We start from the raw sequence: 26,034 nt of genomic DNA, 5'->3' as shown, positions 1-26,034 counted from the left end.
GGAAGAATAACTGGAATTCAAACAAGAAGTTAGAAAAATGAGAATGAACTGGATAACATTTCTGAGACTTTTGAGGAAATATACTTAAAACCCTCCATATTGAAAAAAAATAAAAACAAGAAAATAAACATCTTCCAATATTATCAGTGTTCTTCACTGAGAAACACGTTTTTAAATGATCATTTTCAATTATCTTTTTGGTATATGGTTAGCTAAATCAATCAGAAACTAAAACCAAGCTATTCAAAAGTATATATATTCATCTATCTTTAATGAGGATTCAGAAAGGTTTAGTAATACTAAAGAAGAGCTTAATTGCATCTTGATCACCTTGGATTGATTAATGCTTTTGCAATTTTATTTGACTCTCCAAGATTTGTTTTTTTTTTCTAATTCTTTCCAATGTAATTTAAAAATTAAGTAAAAATCATAACCAACACTAAGGTTTTTAAAATCCTCTTTTAAATAAAATCATTATGGCTTTATTATCTGTTATCATCTGAACTTTATATCTGCATTACTGCAAGTCTCTTAAAAAGAAAAAGTGAAATTGTTTTAGAATGCCTTATTTTAAAGGAGTCTATATTTATAATAATTTGTGAGAGTAATAAAATTTTGATGTTAGGTTAAGAGGACTCAAATTAAACTGGAAGCTTGGTGTCTTAGATTGCTATCACATAAAGCAAAAACTGGTTTTAGCTTAACAAAAGGAATTTATTGGCTTATGGTTTTTAAGACTAGAAGAGGTCCAAACTCAAGACATCAGCAAGACTTGCTTTCTCCTTGAGTTTATAAGGTTCTGCTGCTGGCTGCCAATAATCCTTGGGGTTCCTGATTTGTGTCTCTGCGCCTGTCACATGGCAATGTCCTCTCTTTTTGTCTGCTCTTCTGGTTCCCACTGACTTCCTATATATTCCTATATGACTCTTTTAGTGTGTTAAAGCTGTTGGAATGTAATATAACAGAAATGGAATGGCTTTTTAAAAGATAACTCATTAAGTTGCAAACTTTACAGTTCTAAGGCCAGGAAAATGTCCAAAGTAAGGTACCAATAAGAGATTACCTTAACTGAAGAAAAGCTGACGCCATCCAGAACAGTTCTGTCAGCTAGAAAGACACATGGCTGGCATGTGCTGAGGTCTTTGGCTTCTGGACTCTTCTCTCAGCTCAGAAGGCACTTGGCAATGTCTGCTAGCTTTCTCTCCTCATTTTTAAGGCTTCCCCAGGGATATTTTCCTTCTGCATCTCCAGAGGTCTCTGTCTGTGTGGACTCTAACAGTTCTTCCAAATGGTTCCCTACTAAAGGACTCCAGTAAGCAACACCACCTTGAATGGGAGAAGGCATATCTCCATGGAAACCACCTGATCAAATGGTATCATCCACAATTGGGTGGGTCATATCTCCATGGAAACGATAAAAAAGATCCCAGCCAGCAATATTGAATGAGTATTAAAAAATATGGCTTTTCTGGGGTACACAACAATTTCAATCTGGCACAGTGACCATCTCCAGCTTCTGGCTTTCTGTTCTTCTCTTTATAAAGCCTCCAGTTAAAAGCTTGTTAAAGCCACCCTAACTGTTCTAGTTTGCTAGCTGCTGGAATGCAATATACCAGAAACGGAATGGCTTTTAACAAGGGGAATTTAATGAGTTGCTAGTTTACAGATCTAAGGCCGAGCAAATGTCCCAATTAAAACAAGTCTATAGAAATGTCCAATCAAAGGCATCCAGGGAAAGATACCTTGGTTCAAGAAGGCCGATGAAGTTCAGGGTTTCTCTCTCATCTGGAAAGGTACATGGTGAACGCAGTCAGGGCTCCTCTCTCGGCTGGACAGGCACATGGCGAATACGGTATCATCTGCTAGCTTTGTCTCCTGGCTTCCTGTTTCATGAAGCTCCCCGGGAGGCGTTTTCCTTCTTCATCTCCAAAGGTCGCTGGCTGGTGGACTCTCTGCTTCGTGGTGCTGCAGCATTCTCTGCTCTCTCTGAGTCTCTCTCTCCAAAATGTTTCCTCTTTTATAGGACTCCAATAAACCAATCAAGACCCACTCAAATGGGTGGAGACATGTCATCCCCTAATCCAGTTAAACAACCATTCTTGACTAAATCACATCAACCAGGGAGATGATCCCATCACAGTCCCAAATACACAGCATTGAATAGAGACTATTCTACCTTTAAGAAATGGGATTTATATTAAAACATGACTTTTCTTAGGGGGCATACTTCCTTTCAAACCAGCACATTCCACCCTCTGGCCCCTAAAAAAGACATGTTTTTCCCATATACAAATATATTAACTTCATAACAATATCAGAAACCTTAAACCTTTCAGTAGCAATACAATGAAGTACAAAATTGGAGACAGTATAAAATCTCATCAAGTCAGTTACAGGCATGGTCTGTCCTAAGGCAAAATTCTCTCCATTTACTCTGGACCTTTGAAAACTCATAACAAGTTATTTGCTGCCAACATACAAAGAAGGAACATTCACAGGATACACAGACACATTTCCATAGGGAGGAAGGAACACAGGGGTCACTGGACCCATACAGTTTCGAAAACCCGCAGGGCAAAGTCCATTAGATTTCAAAGTCTGAGACTCATTTATCCTCAGGGCTTTAGAAAGTGGCAGTCCCACCCTTTCCAAATGCCTATGCCTGCCTCTCTCTGAATGCAACCTTGGGGGATATTGGGGAGACCACCTTTCTCTCAGCTCCACCCTCTCCAAGCATTGGGGCCACACCCGGGCTCTCTGCCATCTCCGGGGCACACGCTCAACCCCTCCATGTGGTGGCAGCCAGGCTCTCCCCAAACCCCAAGGAACGTGCTTCACTCTCTCCAAGACCTGAGGCAGCATGACTCTCCCACTGCAACGAGGTGGAAGGCCCATTCTCTGCCTTTGGGGCAAACTCACCCTCTCCACGGGCTTGGGTGGGTCCACTCTCCTGGCCCGAGGCTTCCTGACTTCAGACCTCAGCCTCCACGGTTTTGCCTCTGAAGTTATTTTTCCTCCAATGTGTCCCTTCTCTGAACCCCTCAGTCCAGACTGGCAGCGGCTCTGTTTATACAGGTCCCACAGCACTCTCGTTGGCTTTCTATGCAGTAGCCTTGGATCATGCCCATTAGACATAAGGAGTTTCCACAAATCTTTCCTGGATAACTCCATGTCCGATCCTGACTTTCTCTGAAATGGCTGGCTGGTTCCACATTTGGTTAAATCCACACTCAGGGCACTATACTCTGGAGTCTCCCTTTCTGTAGGCCCAGAATTTTCCAGGACCTCAATTTCTAGTTTCTTTTTACTCAAGAGTTCAGTTCTCAGCTTATCTCTTTCCTTTCGCATTTCACTATAAGCTGTGAGGAGAAACCAGGCTGCACTTTCAACACTTAATTTGGAGATCTCTTCTGCTAAATATACAAGTTCATGGCTTTTACAATCTGCCTTCCAGCCAAAGCCACGAGTCAATTTTGCCAGATTATCTGCCATTTTAAAACAAGGCTCACTTTCCTTCCAGTCTACAATAACACGTGCTTCATTTCTGTCTAGGGCCTCATCAGAGGTATCTTTAGAGTCCACATTTCTCCCAACAGTCTCTCTAAAGCATTCTAGGCCTTCTCTATCAAGCTTCTCACGACTCCTCCAGAATCTTCCCCATATCCATTTAAAAAGCCGTTCCAACATGTTTGGTATTTGCAAACTGCAGCAGCAGCACCCCACTCTCCGGTACCAAAATCTGTTCTAGTTTGCTAGCTGCTGGAATGCAATATACCAGAAACGGAATGGCTTTTAACAAGGGGAATTTAATGAGTTGCTAGTTTACAGATCTAAGGCCGAGCAAATGTCCCAATTAAAACAAGTCTATAGAAATGTCCAATCAAAGGCATCCAGGGAAAGATACCTTGGTTCAAGAAGGCCGATGAAGTTCAGGGTTTCTCTCTCATCTGGAAAGGTACATGGTGAACGCAGTCAGGGCTCCTCTCTCGGCTGGACAGGCACATGGCGAATACGGTATCATCTGCTAGCTTTGTCTCCTGGCTTCCTGTTTCATGAAGCTCCCCGGGAGGCGTTTTCCTTCTTCATCTCCAAAGGTCGCTGGCTGGTGGACTCTCTGCTTCGTGGTGCTGCAGCATTCTCTGCTCTCTCTGAGTCTCTCTCTCCAAAATGTTTCCTCTTTTATAGGACTCCAATAAACCAATCAAGACCCACTCAAATGGGTGGAGACATGTCATCCCCTAATCCAGTTAAACAACCATTCTTGACTAAATCACATCAACCAGGGAGATGATCCCATCACAGTCCCAAATACACAGCATTGAATAGAGACTATTCTACCTTTAAGAAATGGGATTTATATTAAAACATGACTTTTCTTAGGGGGCATACTTCCTTTCAAACCAGCACACTAACTAAAAAGTAATGTCTTCAAGAGGTTCTATTTACAGTGGGTTCACATTCACAATCTTAATGTAGATTAAGATTAAGAACATGTCTATTTTAGGGTACATAATTTAATCTACTACACTTGGAAATGGGTGGCTACCAGCTTTGAAAGACCCCACACTGGCCCTTCTGGTCAGGACCCTCCCCACAGGGAGAGGATATAAGGGGCCAAGGGAATATGCCAATGCCTACCAGAGAGCCACATCCTCAGCACTTCTACCACACTAAAGTCAAGCAGAACTGGACATTCATGCCTGAACACCCCAACCCATGTAGTACCCTGGGAGGGAGGGGTGGAGTGGAAGATCAGAGCCAACCAACCATGAAGGGCAGGGAGAGAAGAGGGGAAAAGGGCATGGGTATCTCCTCCCTCTCTTTTGGAAGTGCCAAGTGGGAACAAACTAAAAGTGTTGCCATTTTTGCATACTCTTTTAGACCTGCTAGAAATAGAACAACCACAAAATGAAAATTTTTGAAAGAAAGGTACTCTAACACATTTCTTCAAATATGGCATAGGATTCTTTATTGATTTTACTTCTCAATATCAATGGTTGTCATTTGACATTTCAGGGCATTTCAAAGGTATATCCATATCCTGTTATAATTTGATATATATATATTGATATATATAATTTGTTATATATATTTTTTATAAGATTTTGGAATTGAATTTGCTCCCCCCTCCAATCCAAATATGTAGTCATGGTATCTTTAAAGGAATGAGAATATTATTGATATTAAAATAGTTATCAGTGGCAAATAGTACTAAAGAATATGAAGCCATTTATTCCAGGTTAGGAGGAAAAAAATGACTATTTTATACCTAGCCAAAATATGTTCAGTAATAGGTGTTTGAATCATGCAAAAACTTAGGAAATTTACCATTAGCTTATCCAATATGAAAAGATTATCTAAAAAGGTCCACCAGCAAAATATAAAAAGAAATCAGGAAATGGAAGATAATGAAATATGTGTAATACTAGCAGATGATTTTGACCATAGGAAGAGAATGAAACAAGAAAGAAAATGCAATAAGATCCACTAGATCCTGACGCTTGCAATATTCCCCTTCAAACAGAAAACATTAATTCATAGGGTTTCATTTTCTTGTCTGTGAATGCAATAATACCACTCAGTTCTATAGTTAAAAACAATACTGTGTATTAATTACTATTTTTTTAGTTTTTACTATCAACTTATGACTGTCCTAAATAAAATGACAAAAGAGACTATAAATGTCAGATCTTGATAACATAAAAGTAAAATTTTAGCCTAACTTGTTTTGAGGTATAGACAGAAAGAGAGAAGGAGGGAAGGTTTACTTATTACTTGATCTTTTGTAGCAGGAAGTCAGTAGATATTGCCTAAAATAGAAAAAATAAAATAAAAATGACATTTAGGTCTATTATTTAAATGCATAAAAGCTGTGATTAGATGAATTAAGGAAAAAGTACATTTAAGAACATAAAAGAGGAGTGTTGAGGTGATGTGATAGGTAATGTAAGTTTTTTCCTAAATACTTAGTTTTATAGTGTCAAAAATGATGACTCATGTAGAATAGTGTGTGTGAAAGTTTATTTAATTCCAAGGGTACACATATCATACAGGTATCAAGTAACTTTCTGTTAATTTTGACCAGAAATTTCAAATAAATTACTTAAAGGCTAAGTATGGAATTTGAAGTGAGAAAAATCTATAGAGTTCATTCAACTGTAGCTTAGTTGTGTGATAAAGGCAAGGGAGTCCTTATTACTTAAGGTGAAAGCAAATATTTCACATTATTTCTAATATGTATTGTTAAGAAGAGCTAGGAAAGGATTCCAGAGAACATCCTGAACAGCACCAGAAAAAAGATGTATAGAAATGACAGGTGGTGGTATTTAGGGATGCATGATATTACATCTACAGTCTCATTTTTGTGTGTCTAATATTGCACATGCTATCTATTATTAATTCCAAAGTTTTATTTCCTATATTAAAAATAAATCAAAAGAAACACTTTTAAACTTTGATATTTTTGATTGGTGTGCTTTTGATATTGGCTACATTTAGACTTCATTTTTATTTAAGATTGAAGACGTAAGTGTTGAAATGTGCAACATGGTATTCTTTACTTTATGACTGAAAGACAAAATTTTGGACATTGAAAATATCGTGAGTCAATCTGTTCTTGGAAACTTACCAAGCAGTTTTTTTCAGAGGTTTAAATTAAGAAGCACACCTTTGAGTATTTATTCCAGCAGAATTTATTAAAGATTAATAATAGTTATTTAAATCACGTCATAATACATTTTTATCCAGTAAGGTGTCATTTAACTTCTTAAATCTAAAACATACAGTGTGCAAGCTGTCCCAAACTTGTGAACAGGTTGTTTCAAGTAGTTTGTTTGGAATTTGGAATTCACAACACATTTTCCTACAGAAATAAAATTACGAATTGCATTTGAATAACCAACCCATAAAAGCCTATTAAATGCACACATCAGTAGTTGAACTACAGTTCTAACAGGGTTAGAACTAATAGGCAGGGGCATGTGGTTCAAAGGGACAAGAAAAAACACTTGTTTCTTTTCCATTTCTTAGGATCAAGACTAGCCTAGATAAAGTAATGAGTCAAATTTTGTCTTCAACACTTTCAACCTTCCTTTATACAACTTTGCCTATTTCTTTTATATCATTTTTCTTTTCCTCTCAAATTTCTAGTCCCATTAACTCTACTTTTGAGGTGGTTGGAACAGGGAAGTTAATGGAGAGGCACAGCACCATTGTATAGCATGCTTCAAGCTCCAAAATTATTTTCCTTTATTCCTTCCCTTGGCCCTCCAGTACTGTGTTGATGACCTCAATGAAATGTTGGAAGAAATTAATCTTGATTAAAGTAGTTCAAATTGAGTTATGAATGACAAAGAGTCTCTTAATACAAATTTTATCTCTCTATTATTGTCCCCATTTCCCATCCCCAATAGTTTTTTTTGTTTTGTTTTGTTTTTATATGGAATGCTTCACGAATTTGGGTGTCATCTTGCGCAGTGGCCATGCTGATCTTCTCTGTATCATTCCAATTTTAGTATATGTGCTGCCAAAGCGAGCACATCCCCAATAGCTTTTAATCTAAGTATGAAGTTAATGATATTTCAGGGTGTATAATGAGGTTTAATACAAAGTTAATTCACAGTAAAAAAATATTATTTTTGTAAATTTAGTCAAGGATACATCATAAAGAATCTGAATCCCCTTTCTTTCCTTTTTTTCACGTATCCGTCTTCTGTATTTGCATTACACAAAATAGTCTTTAATTCTACTACTAAACCAATCTTTTTCAGAGAAGTTTGGTATTTTATTTTGTTTTGTTTTTTAAATATGTAGTCATTTCCCAGTGAACACAAGCAGAGTCTTTGGGAAAAGGAATTTTCAGAGGGTTTGGTGTTCTTCTTTATATATACCAGCCATATTAGAAGGAATCAATGTAATATCATAATGACATAGTTAATTGACTTTTATGAGAGTTATAAAGCTAACTTCAAGTGAATATCTAGTGGATTTCTGAGTCACTTTCAAGTAATATTCCTTGTAGTATCTAAATCTACTTATAAATATATGGTTTTAGACTTCACACATCTTATGTTCATTTATTTTAATAATATAACTAAAATTAGGCCATTCCTTAACTTGTTTCTTGGATTCTACTGACTTTACTTCCCTCTCTTCCTTCCTCCTCTTGTTTATCCTTCTCTTATTCTCTTCTCCCCTCTCCCCCCATCCCGCTCTTCCTTTCTCCCTTTCTTCCTTCTTTCCTCTGTCCCTCCCTTTCTTTGTTTTTACAGTGCTGACCTCATGGAAATAATTAAACTCTTAGTCTTGAAGAGACTAGCAATCTTTGGAGGGTCTGTTTAACATTTCCCTAAGAAATAGTCAAACTGTCTGGTGTCAGTTTCTTTACAGTTTTGACAAGAGTTTTTGGATTACATACTTTCATTTTTTGTTCTTTTATCAATTCAGGGAATTTTTTAATTCCATACTCTGAAAAAATTTAACCGCTCTACTTTTATTTTAAAATTAGCTGTTTGAAGAGAGTCAAATACAAAAACTGGCTTATGTTTTAAATTTATAAATTTGCATTAAATATAAAATATTTCTTTTTCACTCACTGCAGTGTTTTATTGACTATATTTGGAGCTGTTGTCTACAGTTGGAAGAAATATGCTAATTCCAATTTACCCTCAGAATTTTGCTTACAAGTCAGTTGAGGAGGTTAATCTTTTGTGGGTTAAGTAACATGTTGAATTAAATACAAGCCTCAGAGTATAAAACGATTGCCTTCCATTCTGGTCTTAGTTATAGCAAAAACTCGTAGTGTGTTTTTTGTTCTAAGGGCTTTATATGTGTTCATTAATTTTATGATAAATATGATAAGTGGGTATTATTGCGTCTTCATTTTACCAACAGGAGAGCTAAGACACAAAAGCAGCTAATGAGTCACAGAGAAGGATGTGAACCCAGACAATCTGGCTTGTCTTGGTTATGACATCACATAGTCCTCCTCCATGGAAGCACATCAGACTCCAAAGTTTGGTAACACTAAAATGTTACAATGATTCATAGTAGGGCACTAATGACAGTATTAAAGACAAAACAAACCATAGTTCAGACCAACCAACCAACACAAATAACAAGCGCTTTAAAAAAAAAAGACACATGAAAAATAAACAGAAACTTAATGAATTTTATATTTGCTCTTTCATGCTTTACACTTACCTGATCCTGCTTTTATTTTACATTTTTAAAATATAAGTACATCAAATTCGTGTTAAGAATCAAGTCTGGCTTTATTTTTATTGTCCCAAGTGACTAATAAGAAAGGAAAACAATAAAGAAAGATTCAGATAGTGCTTCTCACTAGTTATCTATGTTTTAAAAATATTTGCAATTCTACTTTGTTTAGAATATTTAAACATTTTTTATTGCTATATGCCTATTTCTAGTGATTTAGAGTCTAGAATGCCTATGTATAAATCCTAAAGTCTAATGCAAATGAATTTAATTTATTCTTGTTACTGAAATACATTTAATGTAAGGCATATGTATAATCAAATAGAAGTGATTTACTCTACCTTCTGGTCAAAAAGAAGTGATTTACATTCAGATCAGTACTTCATTTTTCTGTCAACCTAGTTTTTTTAGACTGCTTGATCCCAAACATGTCTAGAATATTTTCTCCCTTAATATTTTATCTTCTCTTTTTTTGTAAGACATTTCAAATTTCTTCTTTTTGAAATTTCTTCTAATTCTCCTAACCTTTTTTCTACCACTTTTCCTTAATTTTCATACCATCAAAATGTTGACCCTCAGCATGTGTTTTCCCTTTCTGCATCAATCCATTTATTTACAAATTATGATTCCACAAATTACTTTTGTTTCTCATTTTCTTCCAAAATGATTTCTTCTCTCCTCACACTACCTCCCTTTCATCCTTGTCCAGAGAACTCCAGAGAATAAATATCAGGCTTTAGAGGAAGATCGTAAATCTAGATTTAGAAAATGAAGATAGGCTTATTATGAATTGATCTTTTAGTACTGCTTTCATCTTATAATACTTGTTAGATGCATCTTCAGGTGCCTTTTTTTCCCTTTTCACAGGAAAGAATGTGTACAATTTTGTTTGAGACATTTACATAACCAGCATTAGTGTCAACAAATATAGCGAAACATATAAAAACAAGAAAAAAATTTAGAAATCTGTCCAGTGTATTTAGTGATATAGTGTTTTAGATTTTGTAAACTGAATTACTTTCACATGATAGTGCTCTTTCTGAATCAAAATTAAAATGCTCAACTGACATGATAGCCTAAAGAAACTTTTTTATTTCAAAATTTAGGCCCATGAGCAGCCGTGGAGAATGAGGTGTCATGGCAGGTCTCCTCGCCTCACCCCATCTTTTAGACAAAGCAATATAATTTTTTATCTGTTTTATAATTTGAGATGCTTCATGGGGTTTCTTTCTCATGCCTAATAAATATTTATTGAAGGCAGAAATGAATATCTGTAGTAAAATTTTGAGAATTATTAATTTATTCCAATTCAGCTTTTTAAAAAAGTGATTCTTTTAAGACCTCAGCTTTTTCACCTGTAATGTGAAGAAGAATAAGTTATTAAAATATATTGTATATATTATAATAAGTTATTATCTTTTTGAGGAATACATAAGATAGTGGGTATTTTCCCCTATCCAAATTTGTTCATTTCCAGAATAATTAACTTGGGCAGGGTAAAGGAATTAATAGAGATACTAGTCTCTTTGCTCTACTTCAAAATATAAGAATTATTGACTAGGCACTCAACTGACTATTTTTTTTTTTAATAACTGGTGCTACAATAAAGAAAAGCAGGTCAAGCCAGCCTCATCTGGAGGTAAAGAGAAGTTATCTTGAGGAAATAGAATTTAAATTGAAACTTGAAGTGTACATAGAGATTAGCCAAGTAAAAATTTGGATAAAGATCATTCCAAGGAGATGAAATGAGAGAAGCCAAAGACTTTTGGTCTGAAATGACCTTCTAAATTCTAGTAATAGAGGTAAGATTGCTGGATTTAAGCTTGGTAGCAAAAAGGAGAATGTGGTTGTGTAGGTCATATTAAGGGTTGTGGATTTTATTCTAAGTGAGAATGTGAAGACTTTGAAAGATTTTAAGCATGGAAAACAATATTATATTTAATTTTGAAGAATATCAGTTTAGGTACTGTGTGGCAGAAAATGGATTGGAGAAAACAAGAGTTGATAGAGAAAGACCAATTAGAAAATTATAGTATTTTGGCAGGAGATGAGGATGTTTTGTATTCTTTGATGATGACATTAGGGAAAATTCGATGATTCAAGATGTATTTAGGAAATAGAACTAGAAGGACATGGAGACTGAATAGGTTCCTCAGGAGAATAAGGGAAAGGGAAATGTCAAGAATAACTGGCTTCTCGGTTTTGGGTCCAAACAATTAGATGGATATTGTCTCCTTTATTATCACAGAAAACTTTGGATGGAAGGTAGAGGAACTATGAGTTTACTTTTGGTATCTGCTGAGTTTGAACTGTCTGTAAGACATCCAGGTGGAGGCATGAAATTATAAGAAGGATCTGAGATAGGACATTATTTTGGAGTCTTGACATATAGATGATATTAGAACTAAAAAATTGAATGAGATTTTCTAGTGGGAGAGAGAAGAATGAGAAGAAATTTGTCAACCAAGGAGCTCCAACATTCAAAGGTTGAATATGCAGAGAAGAAGGAGCAACAATCAAATAAATACAAGAAGGAACAGAGAGGTAGGATGAAAAACAGGGGCTATGCTATAATGGAAGTAAAGAGAAGAGAATTTGAATAAAGGAGGGCTTGGTAAAGATCAAGCATTATAGGACCAAAGTGTTTCCATTGGATATAGTTATATTAATGTCATCATTTAATCTTAAAAAATAGCAGTTTTGGTGGCACTGTGTGAGGGTGAAAGCCACTGAATTGCATTGAGAAATGAATGCATGGTGATTAAGTGATAAAAGCAAGTGTTGCCATCCCTTTAGAGAAGTTTAGATGAAGGGGGTCAAGAAGCTGTAGTGAGAGAGGCAGGTGTAGTCCAAGTTCCACCATCAACTATTTGTTTGCCTTTGGTAAGTTCCATAGTATCTCTGATTCTGAACGCTAATCTATATAATATGGATGTTAATAATAGGAGTGTCTACCTGAAAGGGTTTATTGAAGAAATAATGCATGCAAAGTGCTTATAACAGTATTTGGTACTTAGTAAGTATTTAATAATACCAATGTATCTTTGATTTTGAATAGCATGTTACAGGGAATCTTCCCAGTCATAAAGCTAAACTTTATATTCCTCAAACATTTTCTAGCCAAGATCACTAAAACCATAAAAATCAGAAGACAAGAAAAATTAACATCTGTTTATACTAAATAATCACTTTAATTTTTTAATTCCGAATACTTAGACTAAGAAATCTTTCCAATCTCTCATTCGCTTATTTTCAAATTTGTGTTATAATTTATGTTTCCTACTATCTACAACATTTCATTGCAGAGGCAAAATGCAGTGTTTTTGTGATATTCGTTGGCTTAAAATTATTATGAAATAATAAAGATATTTTAAAAGTGTTATTTGTAATCAGAAAAGTTATATGAGTAAATATGAATTATTATTCTAGATAATTTGTAGACTATACTGAATTTTCCGTATTTCCTATATAATTTTATGAGATGAAACTTTTTTCACAAAATAGATCACTAGATTAAGAAATAATTTAAAAATATTTGCTAATTAATTACTTTTGTATTTCCTATTTGTGCCCATTTAATATGCTATACTAATATACTTGTTGAGCTTTTCATTTTGCTCAGTTTTCATTTGCCTTTATTGAGCTGTGATGCATCTATTTTAAATGGAAATATTTTCACATTACTATTTAAAATGCTTAGTTTATTACCGTGAACCCACCTAGTGTCGACTTTTCAAATTTATTTCTTTATGTGCCCGTATGCTTATGCTATACATCGTGTACCTCTTATAATAGAAAAGCTTAAATAATCTTAACATTTAAAAATTTGTTTCAGAATCTTTCTCCTTTTGTTTCCTTTCTTATGAAATGCATTATATGAAATGTAAACAACCTGAAAATAATTGATGTGGGCTAAACATACAGCTGCTAGAAACGTCTTATTGCTCATTTCAGCATCGTTCACTCACTCAAGAGGGAAATACAATCATTAGTATGAAGAGTGGTGTTATTGAAAGAGATCATTTTACATAGGAATTTGCAAAATTTATTTTAAATGCTGGAGTTACTTTTCTAAGTTCATAAACAATATTTTACTGGTATAATGACTGATAGCATTTATAGCAGTTCACATTTTACAAGGCATTTTCATGTACATTGTAACGTTAAATATTTGTATCATCTTTGCAAAGTAGGTATTATTATCTCCAATTTACAAATGAGGCAACTGCGGATCAGATAATTTAGGGAAGAAGTAGGCCTTGAGCTGGGCGCTCTGATTTGACATAATAAATTTTTGTGTTTATTTACTATATTATATTCCTTCTGAAATTTTGGTACATAATTTGATTAATAGATATTTGTTATACCTGTATACTAAGTACTTTACATACACACATAAAATTAGGCCTGACTGATATGTACATAAAATGTTAATGTTAAGGTTCAGAAATCAGACTATTTTCTAATTAAATTAGTAAGATTTAACTTGGCAGTTCAACATATTTTTATTCATAGCATTTCTTTAGTCTCATCTGTGCCCAAATTAAGTATTTTATCAACTTCCTTTTAATGCATTTGTTTTTACCCTAATATAAAACATTATTTAGATGTTTATAATAACAATCACTGCCAAAAAAAAAAAAAAAGTCCTTGTCTTCCAGTTTCTGTCAAAACAGAAAAGTTCTACAAACTTATTCTATCCCTCTTTCTGGGAAGAAAACAACTCCAATAAGGACGTTTATCCAAGCAAATGCCTTGATGAAGTCACTGTTTTTTTTGTTTTGTTTTGATGTTGTGTTTCCCTCTGAAGCAATAGAAAAAGAAAAACATAAAGAAAGGTATTGGGTTCCCATCCCATCTCTCCCCACACTCCTTTCCCTCAACCCCTGATTAATTAATATATTCCTGCAAAAGAACATTTCTGCCACTTCTTCGGAAAGCTTTCAAAGCTTCTTTGGAAATCTGAAATAATTGATAGAAAGCACGAAAACCTCTAAGGCTGTATATCAGTATGGTCTGATAGTCAGTCTCAGGGTACTATGAAGTCAGATAGAAGAGTGCAAGGATATGTCTTGAGGTCAGAACTTCTGCCACGTGTTTGTGGTTACACTCAAGTGTTCCAAGTGGACCCTGGGCTCCTGTCTGGAGGGTCCGTCGGCAATTTGTTTAATGCGAGGGTGCTTTCCCTCTGGCCTTCGTGCCCGCTGTCTCTGCCACCACCTGGCTCGAGTGGCTAGTGTTGTCAACGTAGGAATGCGACATTGACCCAGCATGTACTGGAAAAGGCCTGGCTGGCCATGTTGTTCCTCAATTGTCAGTGAAGCCAAAGGACCAGCTGATAGCCCCAAACATGGCAGTTCAGGCCACCTGGGACTGCTTGAACACTTGGCCACTCTTGGTGTTCAGGCCACGGTGGATGCCCTGATGACCTGTTCTGCACATCATATCTGGACAGTGTACATGGGCTCCAGGAGACTGGTGGTCAGCAGGGGGGTCACCATGGGGACGAAGGCTGCCCTGTGATGGGTGGCCTTGCTCGCAAGGTATGTCATGGACATTGATGCCCATATCCATTCCTTGGGGCTGGTATTCCAGCTTAGCTTTTGCTAAAGCTAGCCCAGCCTACCAGCCTTCTGACATTATGAGGCATTTGCCAAAGATTTGTTTCTAAGGTGGGCGATAACTTCGAGGAAATAAGTAAAGGTACTTTTAATTTGGTAGATAGACAGATGTCCAGATACGTGTATTTTTATGCACAAACACACATCTGTATTTAAAACAATCAAATAAGGTCATTGTGCTCTATTCTAAATGCTTGAAGAATTTGGAAAATACTGAAGTAAATAAATGATTGTACTGATTTACCTGCCAAATTGCTTGTATAAATAGCAGTAATAAAGTGTTTGGCAAACACTTAGGGAAGAACCCATTGTTATGCTGACTTTACACTTCCAGACAATTAGCATCTTCTCTAGGAATGCATTGGCTTCCTTTTCAAGGTTGACCAAAAAGGAGATGTGAACATAGTATACCTGTAGACACCCTGTACTGAGCACCTTGTGCTAACAGGACAGTTATGCATCTTTAAAGAAAGCATGAAATACTTATTGACTCAGGTATATGTACTTGTGCCCCAAGTATATTAAGAGAATGTTAAATGAGTCTTTCAAGGAATATGTGTAAATTGTGGGAGAAATGATGACTATTACAGTCGTTTATTATATTTGGAGAGTGAAAATTAATAGATCAAGGGAAAGAAGGAAATTTGTGATCATTAAAATAAGGTATTTATAGTCTATATTCTAGACTATGTATGAGTACCTATTTTAAATTATTTTAATATCCCAGTATTTATCTCCTATAATATTTCTTAATTTTTTTAGAGGTCTTTTTAAATATTTTGGTGTGATGCTTTTCAAACTATGCTTTGAAGAGAGAGGTTTAGTAGAATACCATTCCATTCCAACTTCACTCTGAACGCATATACACACACACACACACACACACTCACCCCTAGCCCTTTAAATAGTTTAATATTAACATTCTTCTTAAGTTTTTTATTTATCTGTTTATATTGTTTTTGTTTTTGAGGAAGTGTTCCAAGGCTAAAAACTTTGAAGACTACTGCTTTAGTTTTCTTTCAATTAGTTTTAACTAGTTTATTATCAACCCTATTAAATAATGCTTACTACTAACAAAAAAAAAGCCCTACTCATTGCATGAATTTATAGTCCTCCAACTTTTTGTTACTGTATTCATTCATTTGTGCATGCATTCATGATTCAGGATATACTCAGTTGCTGTGATCCTGTTAAAATATGTCTGGGTGATTTCTAAAAGGTCATTCTGTTAAACCGTTTAGTCCTTCCTGATAATGACTGTTGCTCTTATGTGGGTATGTCAGGTTCAGGAATCAAGGACGACTATTTTAATCTTTCACATACTTTTTTTTGTATGCTGTGTGGTGAGGGTCACATTTCATTCTTTTTCTATGTGAGTATCCCTTTATTGCAGCAACATTTGTTGTAGTTGTTTTTTAGGAAGTTAATGGGCCAGGAATGGAACCCATGTCTCCCACATGGCAGACACGAATCTTCATGCTTTTATAATTTCATAAACTGGAGGTATGCAGATAGACCTGCATATATGTCCAGGAAAAGCATGATTATATGTTTTGGATGGAAATCATAAATAGAACTATAGAACAAGAAATGTATCATTTTGAAGTAATAGAACATATGTGATGTCCCAGTTTTTTCATGACTAGTCATGCTCAGGCAGCATTTCCTGCTCTCTTCTGTGCTTTGTCAGCATTTCCATTAGGATACCTTCCTATTTTTTTCATTGGCTTAAAATGTATTTAGATATGTTCTAATTTAGAGGAGTTTATTTGCCCTTTTATTTTTGTACTTAGAATCATCCATTAGAATGTTCTTTTTGTAACAGTGAAATTTCCTTTTTAAAACATCTGTTCAGGTTCCTTAAAACGTAAGGAAAATGTGGGGACATCTTTAACATATGTGTGGTATTTATTGTTCCCCTGCCATGTTTCTAGAAACCCTAATGATAAGGGGGAAATCATTAGATGCTCTCTTATTTAACATTTTTAATTGGTTACAAAGGTTATTACTTTTCGTGAATTGTGGGTTACTTTTTCAGTGAATCGAAATATTCAGATTGCTGCTGAGGTTTAGCCGATGGCATAATTTCACTAATGATTTCTACGGGACATTGCAATAAAGCAACAGGAAGATCTATCAACAAAGAGATATAAATGGAATACTTTTAGATCAAAATATAAGATTCAAGTAATTTGTACTGGAAGGAAAGGACAAAAATGGGCAATTGGATACTTGATCCTTTCAAAGGCATTCAAATTGGCAATGTTGCCTAATTGTCAAAATAGCATCTGGATACATGGGAAAATGGAGTGGTAGTTGTATTTGACAGGGTTATTGCCATTATGAATTTAAAAAAGATGTTCATTGTATCATGAAAGCAGTGGCTAGGCCATTTTTTTAAAAAACTTAATTTTTTTTTTTTGAATTTCAGATTTTTTTCTTTTACTAGTATATATTTTTCCCAGAGTGTGCCTTCTGTGGATACATTTTTTTTTCAAAGTAAGATTCTCTACATAGCTCTTCTATCTTAGGACAATTCAATGGAACATCGGCGGTTTTCCCACCAAAACATTCTAACTTTGGCCAATAGCATCACTTCTGTCCATGGACTTTGACACTCCACTGCATGTTGTTTTTAATACTTTAATATTAGTCTAGGGAAGAATTTTTTGAGGTAGTAATATTTAAACTTAAAGGTGAATGTAGGGGAGCATGTTCCAGGCTTGGAAAGCATATTTTACAATGGCCAGGTGTACTGGTATACATACACTGAAGGCTCCGAAGCCCCCTAACTTTTTCCTGTACATAGAGCACAGCCATGAGAATTACCCTACTGGGAATAGTTTCTCTTCAACTATACCCAGTGGTGATGGGAACCCAGGATCCACTGGGACCAAAATAATGTTTTGATAAAGACTGATGCCTGAACAAAGCTTCCAAGATGAGCACAAATAAGCTTGATAAATTGGGATGGGGGGAGTGCAGAAAAATGTTCCAGGAGCAAGGAATACTTCAGTTAAAAGCATGGAGGGAATAAATAGGCTATAGCTGATCATGGGATTCATGGTGTGTAGGTAGAAATAAAATTGGGGAAGGAGGCTGGGCCAGATCATGAAGAGTCATAGATGGCATGTTAAAAACTTTTGATTTTGAATATTGACTGTTGTCTTGCAAACTTGAGATATATACAGCCTTTTTCAAAGAAAAAAAAATATATATATGTATACCACCAAGAGTATGATCACTAGGATCTTTGAATCTCAGTTAAAGAAACACTTATTTAAAAACTAAAATTTTATTCAATGGAAATGTTTTTAAATTGAGGATTGTCATTAAGAATGATAATTTTGATCTTTTTAACAGGTAGAATAAATTTTAATAATTTAAAAAATTACATAGAAATCACAGTACATTTGCCTGGGATCTGCTGACCTGAATTTGAGAAACATTGTGTCTAGTTATTAGACAATCTTTGAGAAGTATTAAATTTAAGTAGATATATATATTTCAAAAATTAAATTTATATATATTTAACTTTCTCCATAAAATAATGCATTAACATTCAAAATAAAGGGACAAATATAAAAAAATGAAACATACACAGTGAAAAGTTTATATCTCACACTGCTCTCCCGTCTCTCCAGTTCCCATTATACCTATGTTTATTGAATTTTATTGTGTGTCCTTCAAGTTTTCTTATACATATATAAACATAACAAAATATGATTTGTTATTTTCATACTTTTTGTCAGTACTATACTCAGTTCTCAGTTATGCATCTTGATTTTTTCACTTCATGCAAATGAACCATCCATATATTTGAGATCTTTTCATTTCAGTGCTCATGTAAGTTCCTTGTTGTTTTTCAACAGCTGCCTAGTATTCCATTCCATTATTGTATCCCTAATTAATAGACCTTTGGGAGTTACCAACCCTTTGCTGTTGCAGGTTGTGTTGCTGTGACTAATTTTGAATATGTAATATGTGGAAGTATATTTTGAAGATAAATTTCCAGAAGTGGGATTGTGACTACAAAGATATGCATTTGTGATTTTCGGTAGATATTATCAGATTGCTTTCCACAATAGTATGAATATAAAATTTTTATAGTAGTATCTGAGAGTGTCCATTTCCATAAGTCATGAGCAGACTGTGAGTGTTAGTAAACTTTTGCTGTTGTAACAAACCAGATTACTCTCACCATGGCTGATGATTTCTTTTATTTTTCTTTTTTCTTACATGTGTTTCATGCGGCTGCTGGGTTGGCAGTGGGTTAGCTGCATGCTGGCTTGACTGGACTGGGCTAGAGTTAGACCATTTGGCCCCATTGATCTTCTCTTTCTAGGACCCAGGATGATGGACTAGCTCCTATGTAGGATATGCTGTTTTTGCCGTGATAGGAGGAGCAAGAGAAGTGACTGAGCCAAATGGAACAGTGACATCTAAATACTCCATATTCCATTGACCAAAGCAAGTAATATATCTAAGCTAAAGTTGATGGTATTGAAAGTAACCTTTGTCTGCAGAGAAGCATAGCATGAGACAAAACAAATTATTTATAAATTAAAAATGAAGTCTGTCACCCAATATTAATTTTTTTTTTTTTAGATTTTGCCAAGTTGATAGGTTAAAAAAATGTGCATCACAACATAGTGGAAAGTTGCATTTTCATTATTATCAAAGATGCCAAGCATCTTTCATCTGTTGAAGAAACATATCTATTCCTTTTTTTGAAAGGATTATATTTTTCTCCATTTTACTAGAGGATTGTTGGTCTTTTTCTCATTATTTCAAAGAGTTATTTATATGTTATGAAGTTAGTTCTTGGATATGGGTTGCATATATTTCCCTCCAATTTGTCATTTATCTTTTCATAGTTTATGGTGTGTCATTCAAAAGTTTTGGTGTTTATATAGTTGAATTCATTAATCTTCTTTTATGGCTTCTGAATTTTGATCCATTGCTAATAAGAACTTCTCCAAGGCTATATTTCAGAGGTTGTCCATTTTTTCTTCTGGTAGATTTATGGTCTTACTTTTTAGGTTTAAATTTTTGATCCACTTGGAATTTATATTCCTTTTGGATTGGTCATGAAGGTACGCATAAAGCACTTACTGAATTCCACCTATATCATTTACTAAATAGGAGATACTAAATTCCTGCTATGTGTTTGGGCTTATTTCTATACTTTCTTTTCTCCCCTATTGATCTTTCAATCATTCAATACCACATTGTTTAAATAATTGAAACTTTATGTGATGTTTTAATTTCTGGTTGGCTGAACCCTTATTCTTTCTTACAGATTTTCTGATAATTGTTGTTCATTTGTTATTTTCATACAAACTTTAGAATTAATTTGTCCAGTGCTGCAAACATGTAATGGTATTTCAATTTGGAATTCACTAAATTTATACATTTATTTAGAGGAAATTAACATCTTTATAATATTGATGCTGCCTATTGGGGAACATTGGATGTCTTTCCGTATTATTTTAAACTTTTACTAATAGGTTTTTTATGTGAATGAATTTATTTTTAATATTTTTTTTTATTTTGTGTTACTAATACTAAAGAGGTTTTTTTCCCCATTATCTTTAGTAATTGTTATCATATAAATGAAAGCTACTGATTTTATGCAAATTACACTGTAATTCTGAATTTTCGAAGTGCTTTTGGTGGTTTTCAATTGATTCAATAGTGTATATTTTATTATATTCAACCAACCAATTTTAAATTCTTCAAGTTCAAAAAATGGTCATCTTACATTAAAATTGTTTTGTACTCAAAGTCCCCACAGATTTTTATTTATTTCCCTAAATAACATTTTTATTATTTTGTCTTGCATTGAGGCAAATAAACGTTTCTCTCTGGTAGAGTGGAATATGTGCTAGGTTTGTAGTCAGAAAACTTGCATTCAAATTACTATGTTCTGTCTCTTACTAGCATATAATTGGGAGCAAGCTCATTTTTGTCTCTATTATTTCCTTACCTTGCCTTTTCTGTGACACATGGAACTTAATATCAGTAACTTTCACACCCCAGAATTGTTGTGAAAATTAAGTTAATTGATCTATATGAAAATTATAGATTTATAGTTAATAAGAACTTGATACTTGTTTTGGGGGCAGAAGTGAATGTCCATATCCTGTATTAGAATATAAATTCCTTGAGAAAAATATTGTCCTTTCAATCTTTGCATCCTTACTTTTTCCCAGAATTCTCTGTCCAGAATAGATCCTCAGAAAAACATTGTCTGTTAAGTAACTTTTTTCTCATTGTGTCTTTTTATAATTCAGGGTACACAGTGCTAGAACAATGTTCATTAAGTTGACATCATTAAGATTAACAATAATGATTTGCCTCCAAAGACGGAAGAAATCTCAAATTGGGTTCCAAAGCCAGAATATATACTACCTTGAATATATGCTTTTGCTTTCTTCTGCTTAGGATGTTGGCATATCTGGCAAATGCTTATAGACTTTTATTCTATACTTTGACCTTAAGCAAGATATAAAATTCATATTTGTGACTACAGACCCTTCCTTTCTTCAGAGTTAATTAGCATTTAGGTACTTTTAATGTAATATGCCTTTAGATACCTAAACTGTTCCTCGACTTCAGGGCAATTTATAAATATTAATTTATCATTATTTTGCATTTATGAAATTACTCATTATAACTTTAAATCTTAATATATAGATGGCTTACCACACAGGCATAAGCACAGATTCTATAAGTGCTTGTTGAGTAATTGAATTAATTAATTAATGAGGTCTGTTTTCTTATCTTTTCATTATGTGCCTAGCTTGACTGAATTATTTTCTCAATTGTGTCAGTGTTTTTGTTAACAATAACATTAAAAAAAAAAAGAACTTGCCTATTTTGCAGAATTTCTTCACATTGTCCACAAAATTCTTTTTTTTTTTTTTTCTGCATGGGCAGGCACTGGGAATTGAACCCATGTCTCCAGCATGGCAGGCAAGAACTCTGCCACTGAGCCAACATGGCCCACCCTAGAATTCATTTTTTAAAAATAGGTTCTCTTGAACACAGTTTGCTTATCACGATTTCTCACATTCTGACTTTTTTTCTTTACCTTTGGGCTTTTTCACTTGATATTTTGGATAAAGGGAGAAGCCCGTGGTATTTATCCCTCTACCACCACCTCTACTACCTCCTCCCACTCACACACCAATCCCCGTTCCAGTTTTTACCTAGGGGGTATTCAATATAGTAATCAAAGCTTCCATTTGTCTCATTGAATGAGGGAATTTTAATAAGTGAAATTGTATTTATCAGAGACAATGAAATTTGTGACTTATAAATTTAAGCATCAAAAATTTTAAGTTAAACAAATTGTCAATTTAATCATAAAACTAGTTCTCTTGAAAATGTCAAATCATTTATTGTGATTTATGTTCTCCTGTGATTTATTGAACTTGGTAATTAACTTTAATTAATAAAATATTTGGTTTCTTCTTCTTATACTGATGTGTGAATGTGGAGTTATGATATACTTTAATGGGTTAAAATAAACTGTCAACTACAAGGAATAGTCTTAACATTCTTAAACTAAAAAAGGGAAGAAATTTTATTTTGTGAAAATTATAAATTGATCTATGAAAGAACAGCTTTTAGAGGCAGAATTTGAGAGTTTAGAAAGACCTTAGAAATCATCTTCCCCAGTTTTTTTTGTCTTCAAGCTAAGTGAACGAAAGCCCTGAGATGCTGGCAATTGAGGCAAGACCATATAACTGTTAAGGAAGATGTATTGGCTCTCTTAGAGCACAGGTCTCCTAACTTTCCGTTTAGCCATGATTCTTCCACCAGCACTATTCCGGATATATGTAGACTGTGAACATTGTTAATAGATAACATTTCCATTTACTTTGAATAAGACATATTTGTAATTCACTTAGTGTGCCGTCAGTGGAGAATACAGAGAATAGGCAAATTTAGTCAACTTAAAAATGAAGCTAAGTGCTCAAATGCATTCATACACTTTACATCAGTATTAGCTTTCATTTCTGCTCTGACTGGTTAATGTCAAAATATATACACATCATTTATAGCAGAAAAACTTCTCTGAAAGATGTGTACTAATATATTTTGCAAACATTTTCTAACACTTAAGAACCCAAGCAACTTTGTGGTGATATTATACTGTCACTTCTCACTTTGCTGGTATGTCTAGGTAAAGTGTCAGTGCAGTGTTTGTCTTGCATTTCTTTCTATGTTCAGAATTACAACATAGAAAGTTAGATGTCCAAGAACAATTTTTCAAGGTATGGTATCATTTGAATGACTTCTCATGGTTATATGTTTTTTTCATATGAGCCTTCCTGATTAAGAGAAAGTCCATGATCTTTTCTTCCTCGTGAACTGACAACCGTTAGACATCACCACTTGTCACAAGGGGATGACAATTGTCTAAAAAAAAAAAAAGCATAAATTCAGTTGATCTAATTATACACCTAATCGACCTGTTTCCATGAACAAACTGGTTCTTTCTGTAAGTCAAAAATTCCGTGTCAAAGTAGTTATAAGAAGCCAAAAAGTGATCCATTTCGTTTCCTTGGGATTCTAGAGATTGTCAACATATTAAAAAAGAATTTTTAGAAATTATTCTTAAAAAGGCAGCCAAAATACATGAAATACATGAAGAATTGATTTAGTTCTGGTGTTTATCATCACCATAAATGGGACAAGGAGAATAATTGGGCGTATGGTACTATTCTTTAACTGTTTTTAAATGTTGTAGGAGGAACCAACTTTTATATCAAGTTACTCATGAGAATGTGATACTCATCTGTCAACCCAAATCTTTCCAAACTTTGGACCTTCAATCATTATTAAGACACATTTATTTAGTACCTTTCTATGTACTCAATATTTAATTGTCATTGTGCTTTATTTGAGATAAAATCCCTTACAAGAACTTTGTAGGAGAGAGAGCGTAACTTTGGTGTTCCCCATCTCTGCACTAGTTGTGGGAACTCAGGCAAATTAATTAACTTTTCTGTGAGCCACAGTTTCCTCATTTGTAATTGGGATAACTGGAGTGCATATCTCATATAGTTATTTTGAACATTAAATGTGATAATACATTTTATATTCATCACAGTGACCAATAGATAAAAAGTGCTCAACAAAATAAAAGCTATCAATTTTAAATGATTTCAAGTTATTCCAAAGAAGGAGCTAAATGATCAGATATCTAACAGTGAGAGCAGGAACTGGGAATGGCATCATCTCTGTGAGAGAAGTATGAGACTAGAATTTTTAAGATGAAATAGTTCTTTGGATATGCTGTTGGAGGGTACTTAATATGTATGTCCTAAATAAGTAACTAGAGAAATGAAGGTAGAGAAACCTTGAATATGTACACTATTGTATGCCACTACCCTGGCATAAATGCTTTATAGGGAATTGAATTTCAGGTCTTTAGAAGAAGATAGGCTTTGGATTTTTTAGGTAGTTTTCTGAAGCGGTCCAATATTACAAAATTCTAGTCTAAGCTAGCGAATGGGGAAATATTTAACCTACATGTGATAGGTCAGCAGTGAGCTCACCAGGCATCTGTTGAATGGGTCACAGATGACAATGATTGGAAGTACATTTCTTTGAAAGGAGGGGATTTGGTTTTTTGCTTTGGCTTAGTTTTCTTTGTAAATGTTTTTGTGGTAAACTAAATAACAATGCAGGAAAAAACAGGTGACTATTTTCTTAATGCCTCTTGATCTGGTTTAGTCAATGCAACATTGGTATTGTCTACCACTAATAAATTTTAAATTAATAGTGCTTATAAACAAAAGTTTTATTTCTCAAAAATAACCTGCCCAGTTCCTTAAAATATAAAAATTGTAGCTTTTTGGTAGGGGCTTATGTCGAATATTAAAGTGGAATCTGTACAAATACATATTTCAATTTCAGTTATTAAAATAGAAGCTATTTCAAATCCTGTCTTAAAATAGGGGCATGAAAATACTTGTGTGACACTATGCTGAAAAAAGGGTTAAATTTGGAAATAAATTATTTATGATCTTAGAAGTTGTTGATATTCTCTGTGAGAATTTACCAGCAGTGTTCTGTCACATATCTTATATTTCCTTAGCTTGTGTAAAGTCTTATTATATTTGCAATGGAAACAACATGAGCTCAAAGCACATATTTTTTTCAGCTTCATTCTATTTTCCATAATATTACTGCTGTAGTATCACGGAGACTCATTAAATGAAAAATTGTTTTATGAAGTTTCTATAGTAGTGTGTGCTTTGGTCTTCTCTGAATCTGTAGTTGTAGATCAAATTTATATTTCTGATCATTTTAAGTATTGTTCAATTAAGTTTTCACCACTGCTTTTTATTTTTTCTTTAACTTTTCTTCCCCTATTTACCTATGAGATCAATTGATTTGGTTAGTCTTTATTTTTTTTCTGTTTTATTTGTTATAAATCTTTCTTTAATTCTTCTTTTGAAATTGTAGCATTTATCGTAGCAGTTAAAAGATGTCCCATGAGGGCGGGCCATGGTGGCTCAGCAGTCAGAGTTCTCGTGTGCCATGCCAGAGACCTGGTTCTGATTGATTCCTGGTACCTGCCCATGCGAAAAAAAAAAAATAAAAGATGTTCAGTGAATGTTTATTAATTGAATAAAGATCCCAAAGTGTTTCTTAATCCACATACATCATGAAACCTTCTAGAATCCTACTTATGACAGTTTATCAAACATTGCATGCTAATATTATCTCTGATGTAGAAAATATTAGATATGTAACCTATTGATTATCTTAGACATTTAGATTATTTGCATACATTATGTGCTAGTCACTAATACCTATATAATTTAAACATTGTAACATTTATTAAATATTGAATTACAAAGGAGCAGGTGACTCAAGGAGCAGTCACTTGATAGTAAATATCTAGTTGATTAGAACATTTTGATCATTTAATAAAGTTAACAGTTATCAGAATTCAAACAGAACATTTTGAAACTCTCTTCCATTATGCTGAAATTCTAAAATCTTGCAGAAATGCTGGTTTGCAATATAGAATTCAAATGAAAGGAAGGAAAACGTTTACAGCCTAGAGAGGTTCTGTTTTAAAGATTTATTCATTCAACTATCAAAGACAGTACTAACTTGGGTAAAATTTAATTTTTAATCAATAATTACCTACAAGCATTTTAGGTCACTT

At 34.1% G+C, this 26,034-nt stretch overlaps 1 protein-coding gene and 1 non-coding gene across 29 annotated transcripts in view; one reads left to right on the top strand and one right to left on the bottom strand.

Annotated features, from left to right (window-relative positions):
• SOX5 (SRY-box transcription factor 5) overlaps positions 1 to 26,034 on the top strand; it is a 1,211,684-nt gene that overhangs the window by 787,351 nt on the left and 398,299 nt on the right. The gene's annotated exons all lie outside the window — the stretch shown is intronic.
• LOC143642985 (U6 spliceosomal RNA) lies at positions 7,433 to 7,538 on the bottom strand. Its single transcript, XR_013156042.1, has one exon. It is a non-coding gene; the product is annotated as a U6 spliceosomal RNA (small nuclear RNA).

The sequence above is a fragment of the Tamandua tetradactyla genome, chromosome 7 (genome assembly GCF_023851605.1).
Source record: "Tamandua tetradactyla isolate mTamTet1 chromosome 7, mTamTet1.pri, whole genome shotgun sequence".
Classification (NCBI taxonomy): Eukaryota; Metazoa; Chordata; class Mammalia; order Pilosa; family Myrmecophagidae; genus Tamandua; species Tamandua tetradactyla.
This window is presented reverse-complemented; position numbering and strand designations above follow the sequence as displayed.